Below are 8,155 nucleotides of genomic sequence, written 5' to 3'. Positions count from 1 at the left end.
GTATGGAGTCCATCCCTTCTAGTCCAGCAATGAAAAGGCCTGGGGAGACCCTCAGTCTCTCCTGCAGGGGATCTGCCTTCACATTTAGCTGCTGCAGTATGCACTGGATCAGACAACCTGCAGGAAAAGCTCTGGAATGGCTTGGGCGCATCTATGGCGATGCAAGTGGAACTGATTATGCCAGCAGTGTGCAAGGACGAATAGAAGTCACCAGAGATAACAGCAACAACATGGTGTATCTGAGACTGTCCAACTTAAAGCCAGAAGACTCTCCTGTGTATTATTGTGCAAGGGACACAGTGCTCAAAGTAGTTGGAGAGGCTTCACAAAAACACCACACAACATGTTTTTTCAAAGACCAAAGGGTGGCAGTGGAGGACGAGGATTAGATGTCACTAACTGAGCAGTCTATAACATGCACACTATGAAAACAACGTGCTGACTTTGTGGTTTGTGCCTTCCTCTATCTTAGGGAAGGTACGAATAGCTTATTTGTTTATAATTTTCACAGTATTTAATTTGGATTACAGTGAAATGATTAATGTACTGACATTAGAGTGCAGTGACTCTCCAACAAATTCTAATTCGCTGAAAAAAACATCCAATTCAACTATTATTCACGTTAATTAAATAATCAAAGAAAATATTATTTGAGCATCATCATAAAATAAAAAAAAGAAGATATACAACAAATAACTAACTATTTTAAGACCAGGACAGTGTTATAGTAAAGAGAGAAACAGTCTTTAGATTGTATTAACGGTTCTAAGATTCACTTATAGCACCAACTATTTTTATTATTTTAAATGCTCCGACATTATAATTACTCAAACCTTGTTTTTTTTCCTGCTGTTAAAACTGAATACTTGAATAACATCAATATACATATAACGGTCAACTGCTGCTCATTTTGTAAATTAAAGCCTACAGCAACATAAAACATACCAACAATATATATACAAATTTACCAATGTTCATTTGAAATGTGAATCATAATTGTTTCCGTTATTAAAACTTTGCTTTTCATCCCCTTTTTGGTGATTATTAGCAGTCAACCTTTAAAAATAGATGCTTCCAGAACCTAAAGTTTGATCATCAGTGATTCAAGCTCCACCTTCTCTTTCTGAGATTTGGAGAAAAATGTCATCGTCATTTCAGCTAATTTAAATCTCTTTCACATTCGCAAATTCATGACCATCAGGATGTAAATTGTCGTTCTTGTGTGTTCCTTAATAAGGAAACGAGGAGTGTCAGAGCAGCTCACATCAGTTCATCTTCGACATCAAACATGTTCGGTGTGGCTGTTATCCTGCTGCTGACAGCTGGATCCTGTGAGGAGCTTTCAGTGGATTCTCACTAATAAACACATTAGAAACACTGAAAAATGACATGAGTGATGGAGATAATGTTGATTTCTGTTTCCGCAGGTGTGCAGAGTATTGATCTCATCCAGCCAGGGACAATGTCTGAGCAGCTCGGACAGTCTTTGATCATCACCTGTCAGGTCTCTGGTTATTCTTTGACTGATAACAGCTATGCAACAGGTTGGATCAGACAGCGTGAAGGAAAACCAATGGATTGGATTTTTCACCGTTATGGAGGAGGAGACTTTTACCAAAATAATGCTCTGAAGAACAAGTTCAATTACCACACGTATACTTCGAGCAGATCGGTGACATTAACAGTGCTGAATGTGCAGCCTGAAGACGCAGCTGTTTATTACTGTGTACGTGGCTCCACAGTGAATCAAACCACCAACAGACAAGAACAAATACCCAACCAACATGAGGCTGAAACACTGACGCGTTAGAAGAGTTTTTTTTGTGCATGAATGTAATTTTCTTCTTAATACAAGAATAGTAAAAAAAAAAAAAGACTTGTTAGTGTTAATATATTCTATCTATGCTGTTTGAGATTTTGTTTCACGATAACCACAGCTATATGGAAGGCAGACTGGTGACCTCTCTACCTGCCTGTATTAAGAAGAAGATTAACGCAGTCATCTGTTTCAAGTGCAAAATGTGACCTTAAATAACATTGTTTTTACTATATTTAAGGAAACAGCCACAGCTGTTATGCTTCGTCTCTTGTTCTCTGACAGTGTTTCAATGGATTGCTTTGTTTGCTTTTGTTTTAAATGTTAATTCAATTTTAGTGTATTTTATCTCATTAACAATTATAGACAGATAGACAGATAGAGAGATAGACAGATAGATAGATAGATAGATAGATAGATAGATAGATAGATAGATAGATAGATAGATAGATAGATAGATAGATAGATAGATAGATAGATAGATAGATAGATAGATAGATAGATAGATAGATAGATAGATAGATAGTTTTGCAAATTGTTCCCATGAAAAATTACAACAAAATATTAAACACATCACAAAACATGATAAAATTATAATTTGTCAATATATTAGTACAGCAATCCTGTTAAATCAATCTATTACAAAATATATTGACTACAAATAAAATTTAATATTTCTTAAAGAAGTATGGAATCAAAATATGAGCATAACAGACACAAAGTAAATTAGGGAATTAATATAATAGAAATATGCTTCCTTTACTAATACAATGTATAATTCAAAGGTGATTATGAAACTGATATAGAAAATGTTTACAGTTAATTAATTCTCTAATGGAAACACTTCACATTGTTTTAAAATAAAATCAGAAAATATAAGGACAGTGGAAGTATGGCTAACCATGTATCCATGTTCATAATTAAACTATGATAATAATGTAATACAATATATTTAGACATTAAAAGTTGCCAGTAACAGCACAGCTGACAGTTATTTCATTACGGTAAGTGGAAGGTCATTTTCTAAATGTTGCAGAAGTAGAGGGTGTGATGAAATGAAAATATGACATGAAGCCGTGCTGATTTACATGCATGTATTCACTCTGCTGACCAAACTTTTTTTGGCTCCAGTTAGAACAGCACTGATGCGTCATATGTTTGATTAATTCTATGCAAACTCAGTGGCCTGCCTTTTTACTCAGCTATAAAAACATGACATCAGACTGTCAGTGGAGTTCTCAGAACATCAGGATCAACTAAAATCATGTTGTCTGTAGCTCTGCTGCTGCTTTTTGCAGCTGGATCCTGTGAGTCTCTTTGGATTTCTCAGTCAGAGGTTCTTCCTTTACAATATATCTTGATCATTTGTAACATAATCCTTTCCTTCAACAGGTGTGAAGTGTGAACAGTTGATACAGCCAGCCTCCGTGACTGTGCAGCCAGGTCAACGTCTGACCATCACCTGTCAGGTCTCTTATTCTCTCAGCGGCTACAACACAGCTTGGATCAGACAACCTGCAGGGAAAGGACTGGAGTGGATTGGAATGAAACATACTGCAGCTTCATACTACAAAGACTCACTGAAGAACAAGTTCAGTATCGATTTAGACACCTCCAGCAAAATAGTGACTCTAAATGGACAGAATATGCAGCCTGAAGACGCTGCTGTGTATTACTGTGCCCGAGATCCACAATGACACAAACCATCAGCAGACCTGAACAAAAACCTCTCAGTGCCTGAACATCTGTGAAAAGGACAAACAAACCATTACTGTACTGCATACTGCTCTGAAAACATGGAAAATATGTCTACAATAATGTCATGATAAAATATGAATATATGGCTACTCTAATCATTGAATTACTTTGTATAAACACCACAAGAAACTAATTACACAACTACTCACCATTAAAATGTAAAACGTCTTCATCATAACGTTTTCTTTTCTCATTACTTTTTTTTTATTTGGAAAGAGAAATGTTAACAACAAATATTCAGCTCACACTTTGACGTTAATTTTTTTTTTAACAAGCAACAAATGAATTAAAATTAAAAGCTGCTTTGTTTTCCATGAATTCCACCGTTTACAAATTAAATGATAATTTAACATGACAGTCAGCAGTTTAGATTTCACAACGTAAAGATATTAATAAATAAAGGTCTGGATTCTTTTTTGATTCAATATTAGTACAAACCACCAATATACCCACGGAAATGTAAAGTAACCCTACTGACTCAAATACAGACAAATACACTGTTGGCAGCTTTGTTGTCCACATCAAAACTTTCATCAAACAATGTTACATCCCTTCATTTTTCATGTTTTTCTTTGTTATCAAACACAATAGCAGGCTAATAATAAATATGTGTTTTTCATGGTTATATAACAGCAACTGCATGTAATATCTGAGACTGTAACTGTCACTAATGAACACACTTTTTTAGAAGTACAAGCTCAAAAAATATTTGACAATGACCTACAGGTGGCAGTACAACATATTAATTGGGACAACACAACCATGAAATGCATGTAAATATGTATGCTATAAAAGAAACAGCTGCTGTTGTGGTTTGTGACTTCCTGTTTCATAGGGTAACAAATAACATGTTTTTACAACAGTAATACTTAATAATGTTTCCAATTAAGATTTCAAACTATTGGTTTAAAACAATGAATATACTGTAAGAGGACATTTATGTATGATATTCCTTAAATATCTGACCCAAAATGGTCACCTGGACAAGAAGTCACCTGAGAATCCTAATCCAATATTTAGTGTCTTTAATCACTGGTTTAAGTCTCCACTGTCTCCAGAAGGAGAATCTGTCTCTTTAATTGCTCCACTCTGTTCACATCAGTGTTGTGCTGAGCTTTTGGTAAACTGATCTGGAGACGGTGCAACGAAAGTAGTGCGAGTGAACCAAAAGAATACAATGAATATAAAACTCCATAAAACTACAGGAGCTGCAGAATGGAGTCACAATTCATTCATGATTTTACACTGTCACACGTTTTTTTCACCTCATCATTTGATACAGTCAATCATGAAAATATGAAATGTTATTTTTTTTTTTAAGATCGAATAACAAGTAATAATTACTTTAAAAAACATCTAAACAAATCATACTACAATGATATTTCTCAGTGTTCAGAGATGTGTGCAATCAGGTATGTTTCTCTTTGAGGAGGAGTCAATGCAAAACTGATAACTTCCATCTCTTCATATGTGTTGCAGAACAAAGGTCAGGAACTCAATCTGACATCCACTCTGCAGACTGGACAGAAACAAGTGACTTTTACAATGATCAGACCTTTTTATTCAGTTGTTCTGCTCATTGTGTTTTGCATCTTTGCTGATAAGGACATTAGATTATTTTGGAAAAACTGATATGAAGACAATGTGATTGATCTAATGAGCTGTTTATATTTTTGTAGGCACTGAGGGTCAAACACTGACTGAGTCTGAACCAGTTGTTAAATGTCCCGGAGACTCCCACAAATTGACCTGCACATATTCAGGTGGACATAGCTGGAACGCTTGGATCAGACAGCCAGTTGGAAAAGGACTGGAATGGCTTTCTATTATTAGTGGCAGTAATGACATCTACTAGTCTCAGTCAGTTAAAGGCCGGTTCACCATCTCCAGAGACAACAGCATGAAGCAGGTGTATCTGCACATGAACAGATTGACGACTGAGGATTCTGCTGTTTATTATTGTGCCCGAGAGACACAGTGACACAGGAGGAAGCAACGCTGTACAACAACTCAACATCAAGGCAAATGTTTGTTTGTTCTCATTGATGGAATAAAGTTTAGTTCAACATCATCGACACATTCAGAGAAACATAATGTATTTTAAACAGATTTTTGTGCAGCTCTTGTTCTGTTAACTGTGAAGATTAAAATGTCTGTTGATGTGAATATAAATGTGTTTGTTTTGATAAACAGTCCATCGAGATATATATATACATATACATATACATATATATATATAGTAACAGCCTGGGGGACATGTTAGGTTAACTGTTCAATTAACTGTGATTGGCCAGGAGCTAAGGGGGGGATGGGTCCAGTTCTCCTTGCTTGTTCAGAGAGTTGTTCAGTGTGTGTGCAACAACGACATGCTGTGTAGAGCTACCGGTAAGAATTAGCCGTAATGTTGGCGTTGGCTACGGCCCACAGTAGTCTGTGTATTGTTCCAAATAAAGTTCCAGAAAACCGAGTACTGTCTGGCAGCTTCATTAAGCAGGGACGCTACAATGTATAACCTGTCCGTCATATTTTATGCAAATGCAACTTCCTGTCAGTCTTATATAAAGACTTGATATCATGCTGTCAGTTGCAGCAGAAGAAGAGAAACTCCCATCAGATCACCTTCAGTACCAACATGTTGTCTGTAGCTCTGCTGCTGCTTTTTGCAGCTGGATCCTGTGAGTCTCTTTGGATTTCTCAGTCAGAGGTTCTTCCTTTACAATATAACTTGATCATTTGTAACATAATTCTTTCCTTCAACAGGTGTGAAGTGTGAACAGTTGACACAGCCAGCCTCTGTGACTGTGCAGCCAGGTCAACGTCTGACCATCACCTGTCAAGTCTCTTATTCTGTGAGCAGCTACTACACAGCTTGGATCAGACAACCTGCAGGGAAAGGATTGGAGTGGATTGGAGTGAGAGCTACTGGATCTTCATACTACAAAGATTCACTGAAGAACAAGTTCAGTATCGACTTAGACACCTCCAGCAAAATAGTGACTCTAAATGGACAGAATATGCAGCCTGAAGACGCTGCTGTGTATTACTGTGCTCGAGATCCACAGTAACACAAACCATCAGCAGACCTGAACAAAAACCTCTCAGTGTCTGAACACTTGTAACATGAAGCCACCAGAGGAGGAGCCCTCAGATCACTAATGATTTTAAACTAGTTCACTAAGACAGAAACAGCACATAGTATTACAATTGTTAACAGAAAAATAAAACAGAATCTTCCTTCTAAAGATATAAAGACACACTGGAACTCTTTATTTCTGATCGTTACCACATTTTTATCTGACAGAATTTGCATGTCAGAGAAGGCAAAAAACTTGAACCAATTTAAATGACATGAAACTGAAAACTAATCTACTTTTACCTGGAATATAGTGTTGATACATCACTTTAATAAATTAGTGGATAGATTAATGTGTTCAACAGCATGATTTCAACCGAGTGCTTGAATTTAAAAGCTCCGTAACTCACAAAAGTAAGTTTAAAGACTATTTGCACATTTGTTTTTAACTCAAAAGCAATGTAATTGTAACACCTGCAGCTAATAGCAGATAGCTCAGACCAGGTTCGGAGGAGCAGTTAATGACCAGGAATTTTAAAGTAAAAGACCACAGAAGATGTAAACTTGCCGGCTTATTCATGTTGAACAATAGAACTACGTACAAAAGTTGGTACCAAAACTCACAGGACACACACATGAAATGTAAACACAAATCTCTTTAAAACAATTGAAAATAACCTTCTAGTCTAGTGACAATTTCCCTCTTGTCTGGTTCAGTTCAGTTTGCTTCTTTTCTAAAGTTTGTTTCACCCTATTTGAGTTAAACTATTTTTCTCAACCTGGGTTCCTTTACATTTTAGTTTAGTTACTCCTATCTCTTAAGTTGACTTCATTTTAGATTCTCTTTTTAATTACAGTTAGGCCTATTTAGGCGTTTAGTTCACTTTCCTCTGTTAAATAACCAGTATTTTAACCAGTGAATTAGTAGTTCACAGTAATACATCAAATTGCATTACCAATTCAGAAAGAAAAAAAACCCAAATTGAATCACAAGTATCAAACAGAAAAACAGTTTTCACAGATCAAAATCAATTCTCCACTTCAGTATATAATCAGTCCTTGAGTTAGGTTGCTCCAAAGTCCAAGTGAGTTGCAGCAAACACTGGGTGAATATGATTTTGTCCTACCTCGGCTCAGATGTGTGAATCTGTGTCCGTAACGGTGAAGTGTGGGTAGATCCTGCAGAAAGTGTTCATCAAAGGTGATTTCTCCTACAGGTGGCTCTCCATCTCGACTCCAAGGTCCAGGGTGTGCAAACACCTAAAAACCTGTCGTAACCATAAAAACAACAACAACAAAAAAAAAAACAGAATCCAGCGACAAACTGAGTGTGAACACAATTCCTCCAAGAATTTTGGAAAAGCAATCGTTATATTATTCAAAACTGTCTGCTGTTCTCTGATCTTTTTCCTCCTTTTACTGACTGTCACAGTTTCTGTGCTTAATGACTCCTTTTTCTTTCAGCAGCTCTTTACTCATTAAAGGAAAAGTACCTAAAGTTGAACAGC

Source organism: Embiotoca jacksoni, unplaced genomic scaffold (assembly GCF_022577435.1).
Source record: "Embiotoca jacksoni isolate LCO1_2020_lvr unplaced genomic scaffold, fEmbJac1.0.p SCAF_15, whole genome shotgun sequence".
Classification (NCBI taxonomy): Eukaryota; Metazoa; Chordata; class Actinopteri; family Embiotocidae; genus Embiotoca; species Embiotoca jacksoni.
Note: the sequence above shows the minus strand (reverse complement) of the source record.